Consider the following 22,127-nt stretch of genomic DNA (forward strand, 5'->3'; position numbering starts at 1 on the left):
TCATTTCCTTATTCATAAACATGCTGAGCCCTGAGTAGGGCTAAGTCTCCAAGAGCGATTGGTAGGTGGCCGAGCGAAGAGCAAGGAAGGGTTGTCGAGGCCCTGGGCAAAGAATTAGAAAAGGCGTAGAGGCAAGAAAGGGTGAGGCGCATGGAGGGACCTGGTAAGAGTGGCAGGAAATGAGCCGGATTTACTTCCACATCTGTGACACAATTTCTGTTTTGTAAATAAGTTCATTTGTACCATTTTTTTAGATTCCACATATAAGCGATATCATGATATTTGTCTTTCTCTGTCTGACTTAAATTGGGAGACAGGGATTGACAAATACACACTACTGTAAATAAAATAGGTCACTAATAAGGACCTGCTTTATAGCACAGGGAACTCTACTCAGTACTCTGTAATGGCCTATATGGGAAAAGAATCTAAAAAAGAGTGGGTATATGTATATGTATAACTGAACACTTCGCTGTACAGCAGAAACTAACACAACATTGTAAATCAACTACGCTCTAATAAAATTTTTTTGAAAGAAAGGAAGGAAGGAAGGAAGGAAGGAGGGAGGGAGGGAGGGAGGGAGGAAAGAAAAAGAAAGAAAGAAAGAAAGAGAGAGAGAAAGAATGAAAGGGAGAAAGAAAGAAAGAGAGAGAGAGAAAGAATGAAAGGGAGAAAGAAAGAAAGAAAGAAAGAAAGAAAGAATGAAAGGGAGAAAGAAAGAAAGAAAGGAAGGAAGGAAGGAAGGAAGGAAGGAAGAAAGAAAGAAAGAAAGGGAGAAAGAAAGAAAGAAAGGGAGAAAGGGAGAAAGGAAGAAATGAGCTAGAAAGGTGAGCAGAGGCCAAGCCACTGGGGGTGATCATCCAGCATCTGTATCCTCTAAGGGACGGGAAGGGCTTGGGTGCTGGGTCATGAAGTGTCACAAAATGAAAGCAAAGTCAACCCCAAACGCTCTGAATGGAATGGAGATGCCATGGGGCATCACCAACAGAGATCAAACAGTCACTGGTTGCCTCTCAAACAGGAGAGCGCCTAGGCAAGATGGAGCAGTCAATTGTTGACTGGAGATAGCCGTGCAGTGAGTTTAAACATAATTCCATGGGGGGCAAGATCTGGAGCTGGGGGTTCACATCGCTGCTCTGTCATTTAATAAACCACAGGGCCTTGAGCTATAGCCACTGATGGTTTTCGCCCTAGATTTCCCCATCTGTAAAACAGAGGGCAGTGGGGTGTCTCACCCCCTACTCCTTAGACCTGTAGTTATGGTCGTGGTAGCGATACTACCCTATTCATGTAGGTACTATTGTTAATATTAACTACGATTGCTAACACTTTTCAGCCCGATTTGCCCAGGTACCATTCTGGGTTTTTTTATGTGTATTACTCATTTACTCTTTATATAACCTCTATGAGGTGTTATATACTCCTTAGCCCCATGTTATAGATGAGAAAAGTGAGTCCCAGAGAGGGTAAGTAACTTGCCTAATGATACAGATTTTCTTTTATTATTTCATTGAATCATTTTTATTGAAGTTCAGTTGATTTACAATGTTGTGTCAGTTTCAGGTGTACAGCAAAATGATTCCGTTTTTATATTTATTTTACATTTTATTTATATATTTATATTTATATGTATATTCTTTTTCAGATTATTTTCCCTTATAGTTTATGACAAGGTATTGAGTAGAATTCCTGTGCTACACAGTAGGTCCTTGCTGGTTATCTATTTTATACATAGTAGTGTGTATTTGTTAATCCCAGATTCCAAATTTATCCCTCCCCCCTTTTGCCTTTGGGAACCATAAGTTTGTTTTCTACGTCTGTGTGTCTGTTTCTGTTTTGTAAATAAGTTCATTTGTGTCATTTTTTTAGATTCCTCATGTAAGCACTATCATAGGATATTTGTCTTCCTCTGTCTGGCCTACATCACTTGGGATGATCATCTCTAGGTTCAAGGACACAGATGTAAACTTCAGTTCCATCCACCTCTAGACCTCGCTTGCTCTTAAACACCTCATTATTCACCTTTCAAATCCTCTGGTGAAACTCAAGTTCCAAAACCTTGTCCAACATACACATGCCAGTGCCACGTGCCACTGGCTTCACTGACTCCATCTTCTTCACCAAAGAGCTGTGCCCCCATCCAGAGCAAACCTCAGCCTTTCACCAAGTCCCCACATAATCCCTGGCCAGAAATACCTTGCCCACTCCTTCCCATCCACCCAAACATTTTGCATTCTTGAAGGTCTAGTTCAAATGTATCAATAGCTCCAGTTTTCCTGTAGGAAAGCTCCCAGAGCCCCCAGGTCCCCCCCTTCAGAACTGTCATAGCACCTCTGTCTGTTAACCACACCTCAAACATTCCAAACCACCACCTACATCTGCTTTCTGGTGGTTATTTTATGTGCCCGTATTTTATTTCCCTGCTTTGATTATATCTTCCCAGATCTTACAGGGAGTAAACCCTCCTTACCTATTTCATTCAGTTAACAAGTAGTTCCTGTGTGTCTAGTATTGTTTGGGTCATGAGAAATCAGCTTTGTGAACAAGATACTCAAAGTCTCTGCTCTCAGTAGAGAGACCACATCATGAACAAGTAAACAAATAAGAAAATTCCACGTAGTGAACGGTACTAGAAAGGAGATGAATTGATTAACACAATATAGTGGACCGTGAACACGGTGAGGGGAAACTTCCTTAAATAAGGTGCTCGAGGAAGCCTCTCTGAGGAGGTGGAATAGGAGTCAAAGCCTCAAGCAATCAAAGGAATCAGCCATGAAAAGAACTTGAGAAAGGGAGTCCCAGGCAGAGGGAACCGCAGATGCAAAGGTCCTGAGGTAGGAACAGACATAGCTCTTAAAGAAAAAAGAAGGCAGTAGTGGCTGCAGCAGGGTAAGCCCAAGGAGGTCAGGTGGGAGACAAAGTCAGAGAGCTAGGTGCAGACCACAGCGTAAAATCCCTGAGCTTATTCTAAGTTTGTGTTGGGCCAACAGATCATTCCCCTTCGAGAAGCCCATGGATTGAACTGTAGACAACTGCAGGAGCAAGCTGGCCCTATCTCTGTGAGCGACACCAGCCTCTTCCCATCCTGTATCAATTAGACCACTGGTTCCATCACTCCTGACTTCAAAGGGGAAAAAAGAGTGGAGAATTTACAAAGGACAATAAACCCAGTCCGTGGCAGGCTGCAAGCCCATAAAATTTTACCGGCCCCTCAACTGCTGAGAATACATCACTCCCTGCCTCGCCACCAAAGCACCGCCTTTATCCATGGCCAGCACGATAAAAAAAAAATAAAAAATAAATGTTAAGGAATCCCACGCCATCTGGGAGAAAAATCTGGAAAATAAGATTTACCTCAATGAATCAATCTAATTGGGAATGATCAAGGCTATTACTGGGAACGCCGGATTACAATGCAAGATGCAAATTTATCAACACTCAGGACCAACTTGATCACTCATTCACTGTGTGACCTGGGGCAAGCCACTGTCCCTTCCAGTCTCAGTTTTCCCCGTGTGAAATGTTGGGTTTGGGTCACCTATAAGGGCTTCTCTGTTCTATCAATACATATCTAGAAGTGGGTAAGTACCTCTCAAGGATTCCTTAAGGCCCAAGTGGGTAACAATGGTTCTTGGCGAGCATGTAGGGAAACAGCATTGTCATGCACCGTAGGTGGTCTTATAAATTGGTACAACTTGTGTGGAAGACCGCTGGGCACCATGTATCAAGAACCTTTACAAAAAACAGTACATTCACTTGGATCCCAGAAATGACCATATCAGACAACAAAGATGTAGATCAATTGTTCTCAACTGGGACCAATTTTGCTCCCCGACCCAAGGGACACTTGGCAATGTCTGGAGACATGTTTAGTTGTCACAACTGCGGGCTGGGGTGCTACTGGCATCTAGTGGGCAGAAGCCAGGGATGCTAATGAACGTCCTACAATGCATCCTACAATGTCACAGATGATGACATCGGCCTGAGGCCAAAGCCCAGGTTCTCGGCCCGACACTGGATGGCATTCTGGAAAGGTCTTAGATGACACAGACTTAAATAGGCATGATTTACCAGAGTTTACCAAGTCATGTGGGCACAGGGGGCCCTAGTTGTCCCATTTCTCCTGGAACTTTCCTAGTTTTTGCACTGAGAATCCCGCATTCTGGAAAGCTTCTCAGTCCTAGGCAGAACGGGATGGTTATTCACCCTCTGTGGGGTCAGGGCTGTGTCTCTGCTTCCCTTCCGGCAGCCAGGCCCGGGAAGGCAGAGTTTAAGAGTGTGAAAATTCAGTCTTCTAGGGCTTAGAAAACTTCTCTAAGGCAACAGGGAGAGAGGCGGGAACTCGGGCCAACATGTTAGAAGACCTGATTCTGCCACAAATCCATTGCTTAAAACTGGACTCCTTTGGATGCTTCCTCAACCACTGAAAACAGAGGAGATTGGGTTAAATTTCCCCCAAAGGCATCCATCTATCATCCCTGTATCCTCCACCATGCCCACCCATATCGTATCCTGGTTGGCTGCTGGGCCTAAATACACGCTTCATCACACTGTGTGACCTTGGATAAATCACCCACCTCTCTGAGCCTCAGTAAATTTCCTCAACTGTAAAATGTGGGTAATAATGGGAATCTATTGCACAATCCATGAAAAGTATTTATAATGAGGCTTTGGCATCCCAGAAAGTGTTCTGTAAATATTATGTAAGACTCGTTATGGATGCATTTATTTCATTCAGTAAATATTAACTGAACAGAGTATACTTGACACAAAATCCTCATGGCTTCTGCCTCTTTCACATGAAAGAACCCAGATTCTAAATCCAAATGAATTAATGACCAACTCCTTCCCTTCTGAAGTCGAGATTAAAGAGAGGGAGAGAGGCAAAGAAAGAGGGAGAAGCTGTGCTCTCTCAAATACACAAGCCAAAACATACATCCCGCTCTGCACGGCCAGCCATAAATCCATCACTGGATGAGGGCTCTTCCCAGCTGGCGTGGCAAGCTTTTGGGGCTCTGTACAGTATTCCTGCACAACTGGCTGTAATTAGCAGCTGGATAATTATTGGGCCAACCCACTTCCCTCAAATACCTCTCAGCTCGGCAAGCAGAGAACAGCATAAGCAAAAAACCTTCCTTCCTCCATCCCCGTAAGCCTCCCAGCCTCCTAGCTTAGCCAACCTCAGGAGGTCCCTGCCAAAACGCTCCCCAGGGAGTAAACTGCCTCGCCAAGCTGTGTGTGCCAATGCCTTAAATTGTTTTATGTTTTTTGTCTCTATGAATTAGAAGCCGTTAAGAGAAGGGCCGCCCAAGGAAACCAAGCACAAAATATATTTGGTTACAGATGGATAAGAGAGGTTTCTTGTTGCTTTTTTTTTTTAATCCCCTAAGAGAGCAAGCATGAACTTTTTTTTGTTTTTCTTTTCTGAATCGCTGGTGCATTTGAAGCCAGGTTCTTGGAGCCTAAAGCATGTAAGAAGCACATCCTCCTGGGTGTGGAGGAGATGTCCCCTCTATAAACATCCCTTCCCAGGCAGCAGGGTTTGGCCCAGAATCCCCCTTACATACACATGGTCAAGGACAACCTCTGGAAGCATGGATATTTGGGCTGTGCAGATCCTGGGGCAGAAAGCAGACGCACCAGAGCATCTCCCTTACATGACCAGTGCTCTCTCCCCAGCCTTCCCACCATCCCAATCCCTGGTTAAGCATAAGGATTCTGAAGTTAGTAACTCAAGTACAAATCCTGTATCGCCCCTCTCCACATGGGCAAACCCTGTGTGCCTCAGTTTTCTCATCTGTAAAATGGGAGGAATATGAGTACAACCTCGTGTGGTTGTTACGATGAAATGAGATAACTTTTACCACAGTACTTGGCACCTATATGTGTCCAATAAGTGATACCTACTATTACAAGTTACTTAGCTCCTCTGTGCCTCAGTTTGCACAGCTATAAAATGGGGATCTTTGGGGGAATTGTGAAGATTAATTTAATTACATTTTCTTTCCAGATACCCATTGCTGAGTGTCTATTCTTTGCCTGAAAGTGTGCTGTGCGGTCCACATACATTATGCTATTAGATCCTTATAATAATTAGGAAAACTCAGGATTATTTGAAAAATTGGGAAACTGAGGCTCAGAGAAGATGAAGCATTAGTTCAAAATCTGATCCTAAATCTATCAGATGAGAAAACTGTCCTTTAAAGTATGCCTCCCTCTAGGATGAGAACGTACAAGAGCTTATTGGGGGTCTGACTTGCTCTCCTTCCACGTTCTCTGATCAACCTTGAGTCTAACTTGGTTTCCCTGTCTCAGGAATTAGGAAGTCCATGATAGTAGAGCCTAGAGCATGTGATAAGAAAGAATAAATACGGGGAATTTCTTGGTGGTCCAGTGGTTAGGATTCCACCCTCTCACGGCTGAGGGCCCGGGTTTGATCCCTGGTCGGGGAACTAAGATCCCACAAGCCATGTGGTGTGGCCAATAAATAAATAAATAAATAAAAAATAAAGAAGCACCATCAATTACCCCATTAGAGTCCAGTTTCTACCTCAGTCTTATGGAAATTTGGTGAAGATGTGTCACTTTCCCAGATTCTCATCCCTTTGGTCCCATTGATTAAATCAAGTCTCTGGGGTGTATTGACCCTACGAAAGAACTATGCCACCATCACTATCACCCATCATCATCACCATCACCACCACCACCTCTGCTGCCATCACCACCTCCACATCACCACCATCAGCATCCCATGACCACCTCCACCTCTACCACCATCACCAGTCCCAGCACCATTAGCACCACCATCATCTCCTTCACCCCCACCACCTCAGAAGGCCTTATCTGAGCAAAATCTAAATTTTGGAGACAAGGAAGAGTTGAATTGAGAAGTCAGTCTATTGGGTGCATTGGCAAAAGTCATGAAGATGAAACTGAAAATGTGACCCCATACATAGTCCCCTGAAGTAGTAACCTTCCCCTCCAGTGCCCAGTTTCCTTTATATCATCTGAGCCAGAGTTTCAACCAAACCAGAATATAAGTTAAAAACAAGAAGAGATAACAGAAAGATGCTCAGAAAAATGGTCACAGCATGATGTCTGCAGGAAGAAAATGGGTCTTAGAATCAGGCCAGCATGGGTTTGGATCTGGCTCTACTATCAGCCGAGCACCTACACCTCTCTGACCCTCAGTTTCCTCATCTGTAAAATGTGGGTAATAATGCCTGTCTTACAGGTTTGTTGTGAGAGTGAATTGCAATCACATGAGTACAATAGCCAACACTCCTGGGCTCTCAATACCTGTATTACCACATTATTAAACCCAAGACCACTATTGAGGCTTAGTCTCTACACACTCACACCCAAAACAGTTTTGTTAGATGCAAGGTTAGCAGCTCACTATTCCTGAGCCAGTACGGGAGAAGTTAATTCTGGAGAGATTAAGACATTGAGAAAGTTTAAAATGAAGATCTCTTGTTTTCACTGTGGAAAAAAACGCTGTTAAGTTCCAATATGATCAGCTGTACAGAGCAGATGCACCTCGTTAGAGATGCCATCTCCCAAGAAAAAGGGGTCATGTGCATGGCACAGGACTATTGAACTCACGATGTAAATAATTCAGGTGAGTTGGCAAATCTGAGCAGGTACGAGTAAAAAGCTCTCTTCCATCTTCAGTCTTGATTCTTGCTATGTTTCTTTTCGATTTGTTTTTTCTTCTTTGGGTCCAAAGGGGAGTCCATGATCAGAGAGGTGGACTTCTCATTTTCCTAAACAGGTCCCATGCAACACGGAGTTTATTTTCCTGTCATCAAAGGGCTCAGCACAGAGCTCCAGCATGGGTGGGTGATGCGGCAAGAGGATGGAGACCGAGTTTGAAGTCTGATCATTCATTTGATTGGAAAGGGCTTTGCTCACTCGAGGTTCAGCGTACCTGGAAAAAAAGAGGCAAAACCACCCAGGGAAGATAAACAAGAGGGCCCCCAAGTATCCTTGAGTCAATGGCAAACTGAAAAGGAAGGAAAATATCACGAGTTGTTCATACAGGTTAATGCATTCAATATCAAGGGCTGCCCCTTATTCTAAGATTCTGTTCTCTCCATATTTATTATGAAAAGATTCTCTTTTGCAATGGAACACGAGTGATGAATGCCTGCCAGCTAAAAGGATTCAGCTTATTACTGGCCAGTGTCGTCCACTTCTGTGCCTCTGCAGGACAGGTCTGCATTTGCTGGACAAGCAGGAGAGGAGGTGGAAAGGGGGTTTTCTGATGCTGGATCAGAGAAAGGGAGGAAAACACTGCCAGCCAGAAAGAAGAATGGAAAATGGAAAGGACCAAGAGGGTGGAAGGTAAGTCAATCTGCCTGGCACAGAGCTGGAGTGCGGTGGGGAAGGAAGGGTGAGACCAGAGATGGGGAGAAAGTAAAAACCTTGCAGAAGGGGCTGAGAGTTTGGACTTGGACATCTTTAAAAGCAGCTTCACTTCAGAACTGAAACTTTGAGGCCGGAGTTTTAACTGACTTACACATTTACAAACTGTTAGTAATTGCAGATAGCAATTTTTAAAAATATTACTCGGCAAGAGAAAAATATTGGCAACCCTACATCAATCTCCAACGAGTTTTAGGATTGCACTGTTTGTGACTTTCTCAAGTTTGCGCTTCTTTGGTATACAAAGTTGATTTTTCTCCCAGGTTGTCCCTTTTATTCGGGATATAATGGGGTCTCTTCCTAAAAAGAAAATAGGAGGATAAGCCGTCTTCTGAGTTTAATTAAAATCAACAATCTCAATACTTTTTAAAAAGCTGACTATTGACTTATGAAAGCCTATATGATCCCAGGTTTGGGAGGTAATAGAAATGGAAATTAACATTTGATGTTTGGAAGTAACTTCCACAGGGCAGGCACAGGCTAATATACATTGTGTGCCTTACTTAGGGGGCGGGGAATGAGGTAATGAGTCCTTACATAAAGGAGAAATTGTGATTGATCGGATGGGGTAGGAGGAGTGGAAGGGATCAAGAAGGACTGCCAGACTTCTGTCCTAAACTACTGAATTGACTGTGGGGCATTTTGCAACCTAAGAAACATCAGAGATAGAAAAAATTAGAGGATTAAGGAGAAAAATTACAAGTTGCATTTTAGACCTGAAAAGTTCCCAGTGCCTGAGAGAGATACTCAAGTGCCAGCATGCAGGAAATTTTAGGATAGGTGGGTTTGAAGTCCAGGAGAGGTGAGGAACAAGAGACTTGTGTTTCAACCCCAGCCATGTAGATTGTCCCAGAGAATTTTTATTTTTTTGTGTGGGATCTTAGTTCCCTGACCAGGGATTGAAACCGCACCCCCTGCAGTGAAAGCGCAGAATCGTAACAATTGGACCACCAGGGAAGTCCCTGTCCCAGATAATCTTTGTATGAGACCCATCCACCATCTCACTACCCTCACAGCTTGTCCAAGTTTAGAAGACATCCATCGTCAAGGATTTCCTATAAAAATGCAATGCTCCCCTCCCTCCATCCAGGGGAGTTACTCTTGATCTCTTGTTATTTAACTCCCAGTAGACAATCATGAGAAAAATAATCATGATAACCAATATCCCTATAGGACCTATGGTTTTCAAAGCAGCTTTACATACTAGATCCCACTTCTGTAATAGGATTCTTTGGGTTGCACATGACAGAGAGTCCGTTCAAACTAGCTTCAGCAACAATGGAATGTATTGGTTGGTGTGTTGGTTCAGTCCCTACAGGAAGCAGAAGCCAAGATAGAATTAGACAGTCATGAGACGTATTGGGGGGCGGAGGGGAATGCCAGTTAAGGATAAAGGAAGAGGAGGCAAGGATAGATGGGGAGAGGCTTCGTATGATGACACGGGTCGGCCACCTGGGAAAGGAAGAGGGAAGGAAGGAGGATTGGGTAGAAAGAGCCTCAAACCACAGTGCAGCCCAATCCAGCCTCAGTGAGACCAATGGGAAGCCGCAGAGTAAAGAGAAATGGCGCTACTCTAGCACCCGCACCGTGCTCAGTCATTGGCTGGAGGAGCCCGGGGAGAATTTGGCCCCAGAGTGAGCGCTGGGCAAATCCAAAGTTACAGGAGTTGGAGGCTTCCAACTATGTTACTCACAGCGGCACATCTCCCTGGTACCCCAGGCAGCCGAGAGAGAAGCTTCAGGCATAGCCGGATCCAAAGTTCTAAGAGAATATCATTAGATTTCCCTCTCCCCTCCTCCCCCTCCCCACTTCTCTCTCTCTCTCTCTCTCTCACACACACACATCTCTCATCTCCCATCTCTTCTTTCCTATCCATTGGCTTCATGGCTTTCTATTTCTTCTGGGCTCAACTGACACCAAACCAAACCAAAGATGGCTCTCAACAATATCACGCCTAGATTATTCCTAGAGAAGCTCAGAATTCCTAAAGGAGGGAAACCCACGCTATCCCAGGGTCTACCCTGATCTCAGCAACAGACTCACGTGTTCACCCCGAACTAATCCACTACATCCAAGGGGTTGGAAATGCCCTAAATAGCCAGGCTGGTGAATAGTGGGGGAGTTGAGAAAGGGACCCCCTGATGTGAAGTCACAGCAGAATGACATGGGGCAGAGGAGGGCAGTCCAAAAGACAGGACAATCAAGAAAAGTAACAGGTGCCCCCTATCACCTCAAAGGCAACTGGGAAACCTGGGGGGAAAGTAGATTCTTCAGCTGGGAAGAGAACACTCAGAGCAAGCTGGGTGAGTACCATTTTATTCACTTATTTTATAAATCATTAGTTGAAGGTTAGTTTGGCTAAAATTAACTATGGTTAGATTTTGTCAGGCATTGGGTTAGGTGTTAGGAGGACAATAATATTCTCAAAATAAAACTAATTCTATTTTCTTGTTAGAAAAATAAGCACGTCAGTGAGAAATGCTAGGAATCTAAAAATTAAACTACAACAGGGGTAATTGCCATTTCCAAATGACATATTTTCCAAATTAAAGGCATGGGCTATGGAATGCTCATCTCAGCTCTGCTACCTTCTAACTGCATGGTCTTGGGTGATAACCTCCTTGATTCTTTATCTCAAAATGGGAGAGGGGAAAGGAGGTATCTATTTTATAATAAAGTCATTGTAAGAATTAGTTGCGACCATGAAACACCCAGCACAGTGCCTGAAGCTTAGTAAGTGCTCAATACATTGGTGTCGAATATTAAACCTGCAAGATGTCATGCACTTCAGCTAGCCTTGGCTTTCTGCCCTCTAACACCAGTCAGCCACGCCAGCAAGCCTGGAAAAGCCCTTTGCTTCATAATCCAATAATCCCACAGAGCCCTAAGAGGGGAAGGAAAGTGTTCCAAGCCCAACGGGCTATTTTTGGAGATAAAACATCATCCCATTATTTGCAGGAGAAGAAGGGGATGGGGAGGAGAGCTCTTCATGTTATCCTATGCCTACAGTTAATAGCACCTTGGGGAAGGTTCCATTAGACTGGAGAGAGGTGTTTCAACAGCCTAGAACACAAAGCACCTTTACAATTGTCCTTGATTTATTGCACCTCTGAGGCTGTCTTCTAGCTCCAACCACGATCCATTTGGGTACACCCAAGTTTCTGCTCATGCAGATTCAAGGGTATGACCACAAGCCTGGAGTGGAAGAAGGGTCCCTGGGGATTCTCACATGCCATGCTCTGAGCCTGGCCCCCCTCTGGAAGCCGGGGGGACACTCCACATTTCTTCAGAGTCCTTCACATCAGGTTTTGTTTCCCTCATGTTTCAGAAGCTCATCTGGCTAATTGAGATATCATTTTAGGACAATGAGTTCAAAAAAAAAAAAAAAAGCAAAGATAGGAAAATGTTCTTCTTTGGAGGTCATGGTCTATGACCCTCCTGGTTGGCCGGAAGTAATGGAGCTTTGGCATTCTCTGTGGTCAGATGAAATAAAGCAAATGGCAAAGAAGTGTTCCCTGAATAAATAATGGTGGGAGGAATCCACTGTTAACTTTGGCAGGTGCGCATTGAGTACTATGCCTAAACTTTCCACACGTAGAGGTTCCTGGTGTGCTCAACCCAAATTCACCATGGCTGCAGTAGGTCCTAGAACGGTGAGCTGGCACTGGCTTTCGAGGAGAGGGTAGGTTAATGCAAGACAGCATTAAAACACACAGTTAGAATAACTCTTAAAATGATTGGGTGGTTATAATGTATTAGACTATGCACCTCATTTAATCTAAGCAGATTAAGTAGGGAAACTGAGGCTCCCAAAACAGAAGCAAAATGACCCATCACTCCCAGCTATCTACCCAACAGAAGTGACGGCATTGGTCACAAGAAAACAAGCACAAGAATGTTCCCAGCATCTTCATTTATAACAGCCAAACACTCAGAATTGTATAAACACCTCTCAAGAGAGGAATAGATGACCATATGAGGCTGTATTCAGACACTGGAATATAATACTATGTCAAAATAAGAAATTAACCATTGCTACATACAGCAACGTGGATGAATCTCACAGATACTATTTGGAATGACAGAAGCCAGACACAAAAGAGTATGCTCTGTCTGATTCCATTTATGTGAGTTTCAAGGACAGGCAAAATTTATCAGTGGAAGATAGAGTGGTGATTGCCTCTTGTTGGACATATAGATTGAGAAGCAGCGTAAGGGAACATTACGGGGTGCTTTATCCTGATCTGAGTGGTGGTTACACACACACACGATAGATGATAGATGGATGGATAGATAGATAGATAGATAGATAGATAGGTAGGTAGATAGATAGGTAGGTAGATAATAGAGTCAGAGAGAGATGATGGATAGATGGATAGATGGGTAGACAGATAGAAAGATAGATGGATGGATGGATGGATGGATGGGTGGATGGGTGGATGGATGGATGGATAGGTAGATAGATACATAGATAGAGTCAGAGAGAGATGATGGATAGATGGTTGGACGATAGATAGATAGATAGATATCAATAATCACTTAGCATTTGTGTATTTTATGCACTTTACTTTTTTGTGTTATACCTAAATAAATGTGCAAAGAAGGGAGGGAGGGAAGGAAGGAAGCAAAAGGACTTGTACAAATTCCCACAGCAAGTAAATAGCAGAAATGGAATTTGACCCCAGATCTGCCTGGATTCAGAGTACTCTTTAACTATTGGGCTATCCTGCTTCATAGCTGGGATTATGTTGACTATTGAACAAACATTTGTTGATGGATGGGTGTCTGTTTATGGAAACTTAGCCACATTAACTCACTGGCATACAAGACTTAGATCCCGGTGAATTCCCTCTGACCTTTCCTCTCACCCCTTTCAATATCTCTCATGGTTCAACGAGGAAAAGTTAGCTCCAGCAAGGCTATAATGAGTTTCTACTGTAGGCTGAAGTTTCGTGGTGAATCTGGCCTCCTGTTCTTACGCCATCATCCAGGGGATGTAGACAAGAAGAACAGAGACAGGTATTGATCCCTGTTGATTTTTTCACTGCACATGGCGGCAAGCAGCTCTGCTCAGCAAAGCTCTGACAGAGACGCCTCAGGCCTGAGTGATGGCCCTGACACACCCGCGTGCTCCTCAAGGGGCCTCAGACTCAGTTTCCCCAACTAAAAAGATGCAAGTGTTGATAGGCTCACCCAGTCAAACCAGATGGCTTGGGAAGCTGTTATGGTCACACTTACCATGTGTGATGGGTTCTCTGATATTTTTGTATTCATAGGACAGGGAGAACATTCTGTAATTTTTCTCCTGCTAAGTTTAATTTTAAAACAGAGTATCTAATAAAATATTGTAGGTTTATTAGAATTTCAGCCTGTTCATAGAAGTAGCATAGTAGTCAGGAATTCCAACCCTGGAGAGACAGACTTATCTTTTCATCCTCTTTCAGCTGCTGGCCAAAATGGCAAGCTTAGACAAATCACTCACCTCTCCAGCCCTCCATTTCCACTTCTTGGAAATTGCAGATAGTATTCATATGTACCTCGCAGGGCTTGTAGGCTTAAGATGAGTTCAAATGCTTATCACACTGCCTAATACAAACTAATCATTCAATAAATATGTTATCATTCTAGTACCAATAATGATTATGATAATGACAATACTGATGACCTGGGCAACTAGTATGATATACTCTGGAGTCACCCTTTAGCACTTCAATGAACCGGGTAAAAGAAAGAGCAATCTCTGAGATTTATAATACATTTAAGGAAAAGTCACTTCTAAAACACCTCAGGATGACTTCTGATAAATCACCTAATCTTGCCGGTTCTCCATTCTCCCACCTAGCCCAAAGGACTAGATGACTTTTAAAGTGTCTTTTAGCTCAAAACCAGGATTCTATAGAGAGAGTGCTTGGGGAAACTTCATCTGCATGCCCAAATCTGGAGTAATGAAATTGCAGAGCAAGCTTCTGGAGTCTTATTTCTATGAGGATTACATGGATTGGGAGAAGGGAATTAATGAAGAGAATTCCAGGCTGATAAATGAGTCCTGGATCTCTGGGAAAACATTTTCACCAAAGGTTTACCCCTAACCCTTTTGCGAGTTACCCAAGTAGACAGTGTGGTTTCAGAAGTTGAGATTCATTCAGTCAGTCAGTCGTTTGTTCCATATGTATTTGACGTGCTTTTCAAGCCAGTATTGCTATACATGTCCATTCTTACTTATAATGGGACAAGGGAGTACCAAGAGGCCTCAGGTAATTATCTGAGTTCTACATATCTGAGTTCCCTGCCCCCACTGTGTAAACAAACCCTACAGCCTCCTGCAGATCAGGGTCAATAATTCCTCTCAATATGGTAACTGCTCTTCTCACTGGCTTGTTTCTGGATGCAAGGAATCAAAAGTGGCCTGGCCTTAGCTGTAGCTTATAATTCAATGTGACATCTGTTGTGCCCCAAGATGTTCCCTTTGGGGACCAGGACCTCCAGCCTGGAAGAACCCAGAGTAGAGGGGATAGGAAACACAAAATCTCCCAATAGGTCACTGGGAGTGATAGTGAGTGAGACCACTCCTGCTTCTACCCCTTAACTTACTGGACTAAATTTTCCTGTTGGGAACACCACTTATGGGTCTCTGATCTAGAACACACCCTGCATCTTGAAAGATGTCTCCCTATCCATCCAGAGTGTCACCTCCAAGTTGCTTCAGCTGCACCTTTGGAAGACTGTTCCCGAACTTTATGAGGCCAGCTTTTCCTGGGGGGTGTGATATATTTTACAACTAATAAAGAGTTGTAAAATGAGCCCCCTAGTCACATGGTCTGTTGTGTGGGATTCCATGCCTGTGGGTCAGGCATTCAGCAAGCAACCAGAGGGTGGCGCCGGCCAAAGATCTGCGGGCAGGACAGCCACACCCACACCTGGAATCAGTATCTATCACGATGAAAAAAGCCCAGTGTCATCAACCTGCCACAAAGCTGCTGGCTTGTCTTTTCAAGGAATACTGCCTCACTCTCTGTTGCTCACCCATTGCACATTCAGAAGCAACAGTAATTAGATCAGCCATGGAAAGGAGTCCATTTTATTGGGCTTCCATGAATGTCAACTGGCTGAGTAATTTCGTCTACTTGTCTTTTCCTTATGCCTTTTACAGGAAGCATTACCACGTGCATTAAAATCTTCACAGTGTGTATGTAGGCCCTTAGTCCTATTCATACATGCCTGTATCCCAGGCCTTCTTTTCTTTGGTCAGGTCATTAGTCACTGCCCAGGAGTCTATATATATTCTCACCTCTGGGTCACTTTTCCTTCCATAGAAAATGGATGGCCAGTGCCCCGGTCACAGCTATGCCAATTAGGACCATTTTCTCTCTTTACCCTTCTTTCAAAGCCACTCCTGAATGTGGTTACCGTGCAACACCATCCATTTGCAGCTTGAACTCACACACCAACCTGACTCATCCATCACCAACCTTGGGCTTTCCTCCATGACCAGGCCTAGCATATTTGCAGCCAGGTTATGCTGGGATGTAACCCTAGGTATGAGCCTGGCAGCCAGGAGAGGAGGTAGGTGGAGGGAGCTCCTGGGGTAAGTAAGGGGCATCTGTTGTCCTGGGCCTCTGAGTTCCATACCGCCCCCTAGAGGCTAAGCGGATGAAATGAGGGTTTTGAGCCACGGTTTGGTTTCCAGCTTCATTCCCATTTGAAGAAGTTTGGGGAAGGAGATGGTGGTTCCTAGATGGGAGGGCCAGATCTCTGCAGAACCTTCCATCATGCAGGAATTTCAGGAACTTACTAGGAAAGGGTAAGCGGACTCTTCAAGCTCTAGGGGTTCATGAGAAACCTAGAGAGATCAAAGAACCCTAGGAATGTGATCTTCTTTGCCTTCTGGGCTGTGAGTAGACCAGTCCCAAATCCCCTCCCTACACCATCTGCTTTCTTGGATTATTCTTGGTATCAACTGTGTTAGTTTGGATCCTCCAAAAATGCAGACACAAAGACAAGATTAAACCTTCAAGAGATTCACCGAGGGAAATGTTCATGAAAGATAAAGGTGAGGAAGCAGAGAGTCTTCAGACCATGATGCAGACCCAATACCCATGGAAGCACAGAGAAAAGGAAGGAAGAGTCTTGAACTCTTCTTGAGTCTTGAACCAAGTCTTGCAGCTTGGTTCCTAAAATGTTTTGGTTAGGCCAGTGAGAAGTCCTTGAACCCAAGTTGCATATTAGAAGACTCGTGCATTAATAAACCGGCATCGGTTTCCCCGAAGGGCTGTTACTGGCTGGGACAGTCCAAGGGACATGTGCAAACATGGTGGTGGATTCAGAGAGAAGGTAGCTGGGGTCTTCAGTCAATCATACGTCTCATGGCAGGAGATCTGCGTGGTGTATCTTCACAGCCACCAGACTGATAAACCCCATCTAACCTGAAATACCTACTACATGTCCAAAAATGTGCTAGACACTGAGGATATAATAGTGATTAAGACAGACTTGGTTTCTGTTCTCAAAGTCTAATGGGAAATATTAACATGTATATGTAATGTATGAAAATGTATGTCATATATGTAATAATAAAATGAGATCTATATTAATACATTAAATAGAAATATATTACCCTATATGAGATGATATATTATATATACATTAAAATATAACTGCAAGCCAAGATAAGCGTTCAAAAGGAAAGGTGCACAATGTTATGGATACAGGGAACAAAGTCGCCTGACATAGGTCATGGGGTCACAGGACACTTCCCTAGTGTGGCGACCCTTATGCTAAGGTTGGAATGACGAATAGGAGTTACCTAGGTAAATGGGAATGGAGGGGGAGGAAATTCCAGACAGATGGAAGAGAACATGCAAAGTGCCTGTTCTGGGAGGAGAAATGGCACTTTCAAGGAAAGGAAACCAGAGTGACTGCAGCCCAGGATGCAAGGGCAGAGTGTTGGCATGAAGCTGGAGACGTAGACAGGGACCAGCGCATGCAGAGAAACGTTGTGCAGGATCTTCATTTTTATCCTAAAAGCAATGGCAAACCATTTACGTGGGAGTTGACATGGCAAGATTAGTGCATTAAAAAGACAGCTATGACTACGGTGCAGAGAGAGAATGAGAATGGACAGAGTAGACATGAGAGTCGAATTAGTAGGCCATTGCAGTGGCCCAGACAATAAATGATGGTAATTTGGACTAGGATGGCGGTGATGGAGATAGAAAAATGAAAGAGATGCTATGATGTGACTTTCACCAGAGCAAAGACACCAGGGAACAAATACATTGGGAGGGTGGGGATTGGAGATGATGACTTCAGTCCAGAAATTGTTATCTTTTGGGCGCCTCTGAGATACCCAAGTGGAGATGTTTAGAGGGCACCTGGCGACATGCCCTAGAGCTCAACGGAGCTGCCTGGGAGACAGATATAAATTTGAGAGCCACTAGTATACAGATGGCATTGAATCCATGGGAGTGGATGAGAATATAGGGAGAAAATATAGGGACTAAGCCTAGAAGACTTCCAATATCCAATGGCTGGGTAGAGGAAGAGGATAAGGCTAAGATAAGGAGAAGGAGAAGGATAATAAGGATAAGGGAAGCAGCCAGGGAGACAGGGAGCATTGGAAGATTGATGGGAGATTATGAAATTACTCAAACCAAGTGAGGAGGTCTATCAAGAGGAGAGAGTGTTTCACTACTACATATAAAATAGATAACTAATAAGGACCTGCTGTCTAGCGCAGGGAACTCTACTCAGTGCTCTGTAATGGCCTATATGGGAAAAGAATCTAGAAAAGAGTCAATATATGTATACGTACCACAGATTCACTTTGCCGTACACCTGAAACTAACACAACATTGTAAATCAATGTTACCACAGTAAAAAAAAATTTTTTTAAAGGAAAAAAAGAGGGGAGAGTGTTTGATTGTGCCAGATGCTGCTGAGAAATCACATACCACGAGAAAAAAATATCCATTGGATGGCCAAGTAAAAACGCGCACACGCGCTGGATTTAACAGTATCCTGGAGATCCTCAAGGCCCACCTGTATGGAATCGGGTGTGGGTGGGGAGGTGAGAGATGTAAGCCAGACTGCAGAGGGTTAAGAGGAAATGGGAACAATGGGTACAGAGAACGCTATCCAAAAGTTGTCATCAAGAGGGATACCTACACCCTTGATTGTATGGGTCTGAGGAAGTATGCATGATGCTTCTATTATTCCATGTGTGGTTCTGAAAAAGGAAGGAAATCAAGTCTCTCAATAGATCTTTCTATCTAACTGTGAGCCCTGAACTTCACTTTCTGATGAGTTCAAACTTAATGAAATGCAGAGCTTTGAAGGGGTAAATCTCAAGTGCTAACATACATACACACATTCACTCACACACACATGCGCAAGCACACACACATTTTAAGAGGCTTATATACAAGCTCATAATTCTTCCTGGACATCAAATGACTCTTTATAGGCTCCATTTTGATGACCTAAGTATACTACAAATTAAATAGAAACATAAGGATTACATTTCCCTCGAAGTACCAGTGCTTTGAGGAGAAACAAGAGGAAAGAAAGAAATGCCTGGATGAGCACATTGTGGTTTTTCCTCTCCTTCATGATTCCAAAGCTTTGCAAATTCATAGTCTTAGAGAACATGCCAAACCCATTTGACATCAGCCACCATATCCCACTAACGCCCTACCCTGAAGCATCTTCTCCGTGCTGTCCTCTGTGGGCAAGAAGGATGTGGGATGACAGATCCATGTTCTCATGTATTAATGAGTGGAAGCAGAGTCTCACAGACTAGTTGGATTCTTAGCGGAAGGAATTCAGACACAACACTCTTTGTTTTCATGTGAGAGCTATGTATTCATGATGAACAGGAAGTGACCAAACCCGGATAAGAACAGGACCACCTTGTTCTTCTCTAGCTCATCTGCATTACACCATGGTAATGGACAGCTGTTGTTTTAGCCTGGGTGGTACCCACTTTCCCCTTCAGTGGGGATGTACAGAGCTCTATCTCATGAGGATGTCCATGCAGTTAAGGCCCCTGGTCCCTGTAGCACAGTAAGTCCCCTACATACGAACAAGTTCCATTCCAAGAGTGCATTCCTAAGTCCAATTTGTTTGTAAGTGCATCAAAGTTAGCCTAGGTACCCAACTAACACAGTCAGCTATATAGTACTGTACTGTAATAGGTTTATAATACTTTTCACACAAATAATACATAAAAAACAAACACAAAAAATAAAGAAAACACTTTTAATCTTACAGTACAGTACCTTGAAAAGTACAGTAGTACAGTACAACAGCTGGCATACAGGGGCTGGCGTCAAGGGAACGGGCAAGAAGAGTTACTGACTGGAGGAGGGAGAGGAGGTGGGAGACGGTAGAGCTGAAGGATTGTCAGCAATGGGAGATGGAGGGCAAGCTGCAATTTCAATCATGCCTGAGGCTGAGGTCTTTCACTCACACACGTTCGCACCTTTGAAAGTTCGCAACTTGAAGGTTCATATGTAGGGGACTTATTTACATGTGTGAAGCAGACACTGCGAATCAGAGCAATGCATCCCCACAGACAGCTATCAGCTCAGAGATGGGCAAGTTAGTTACAATTGACAGGCAATCAGAGAAGTGAGAAATTCCAGGTCTTTTGCTGGGATTATTGGGAAAAGAGGAGCTCTCTTTCTGGTGTACTTCGAGCTGGGGGAACAGTATATAAACCCGGACCTGCTGGTGTCGTCTTGTCTTGTTATTATGAAGGGGAAACCTGCCTGAGATTGGAGCGCATTCAGAGGCAAGCAGGTATGAACAGAATAAAACTGTCTTAAATATAACATTTGAGCCCTTGGATACAGTCACACCTAAATCCAAATCTGCCTTTCACTTATCGCACTGAGTCGGGATTCTGTTGCTCTCAGTTGAGAGTCCGGATGGCGTCAGCCTTTTCTGAGGTTCCCGCAATATTATGAGCGATCTATTATTTGCAGGAACTACTTCCATCTTCACTTTACCTAGGGATTAATGACAATAGGGATTCCTCACATCTGGGTAGTGCTTCGTGCTTTCCAGAATGCCTTCCCCAAGGGTGGATACTCAGAGTGGCCATCCTACTCGTTACAGCCAGCATCTGTCCAACAGCTGTTCCCACTGGTCCATCCTTATGGTATACAGATTGATAAATATTTGGGGTCTCACCTTTGATTTCACCAGCAGCATCCCATGTATATCACAAACCAAAGTGGGAGCAGACCAAAGAATGGACCATAAAGGTCATTTTGTAGACGAGCAAGATAAGACTCTGCAGTGACTTCTCCAAGCTAACTGACGGCCAAACCAGGGTTGGAAATTGGGACTTTTGTTTCAAGGCTCTGTGCATCTCACTATGATTTATACAGAATGTAAAGATACATTATATTTTCCCCTTATTATTTCTCAGAAACTGGGCTAAGGTATTTACATGCATTGAATACTTACAACAAACCTCAGGAGGTAGGTTTTATTATCCTGTTCATTTTTCATTAAGGAACCTGACATTCAGTGAGGTTCAGTTCATTTTGCTAGGAAATGGCAAAGCCAGGATTTGAACTCAGAGCTGCCTACTCTTAAAAAAAACCGTGTGGCTCCTACCCTCAAGAATCTAGTCGTAAAGCCCAAATAGGCAAAAAGTTACTCATCATAGGCTTAAAAATACAGTTCATGTGATTATACTCAGATAATATATGCTTTATGAGGGCTTCCCTGGTGGTGCAGTGGTTGAGAATCTGCCTGCCAATGCAGGGGACATGGGTTCAAGCCCTGGTCTGGGAAGATCCCACATGCCACGGAGCAACTAGGGCCGTGAGCCACAACTACTGAGCCTGTGCGTCTGGAGCCTGTGCTCCGCAACAAGAGAGGCCGCGACAGTGAGAGGCCCGCGCACCGCGATGAAGAGTGGCCCCCGCTTGCCGCAACTAGAGAAAGCCCTCGCACAGAAATGAAGACCCAACACAGCCAAAAATAAAAATAAATTAATTAATTAAAAAAATAATAAAATATATGCTTTATGAGATCAGGACAAGGAAAGGTCAACTGAGTTTGTGTCATCAGGAAAAACCATCATATAGGATCTCAAATCAACTCAAGAAAAGAAACACTATTTGTGATTTTATAATACCAAGGCTGCTTGTAGAAACTTGATGAACTGCATTAAATCTTGAACAATGAATGGGGCTTAATTGGGCAGAGACAAAGGAATTCTGGGTAAAAAGGCCAGCACTTAAAACCATATAAGTATGGGGAAAACCTAAAATGTTCAGGAAAAAAAGGCAGTCTGCCTAGGTCATGGGTGGTAAATCAGGTTTATTCATGCACCGTGCTTCATCAGTTGAGAGTGGTTGCCTGGAGTACCATGCGAGGACAAAGATGACACCAGGTAAGAAGTCAAAGTGAAAATCACTTAGCGATGTTGCCATGGACACTAGATTAGAACCTGGTAGTACAAGTACCATATATCTGCCCTTATAAGATGCAGTGTACAGAGTATATTAAAGAGTGAGCAAGCAAGAAGGTGGAATATCTATCTTAGGGAGCATCACAGAGATGCGAGGACATGGAGTTTGGACTTGATTTAATGGGCAAGAAGGAGCAATCGTGAGCTCTTGAAAAAGAGAGGCTCCAAATAAAATTAGGGCTATAGTACACAGAATAACTAGACGGCAGCTACA

Source organism: Balaenoptera acutorostrata, chromosome 13, assembly GCF_949987535.1.
Source record: "Balaenoptera acutorostrata chromosome 13, mBalAcu1.1, whole genome shotgun sequence".
NCBI lineage: Eukaryota > Metazoa > Chordata > Mammalia > Artiodactyla > Balaenopteridae > Balaenoptera > Balaenoptera acutorostrata.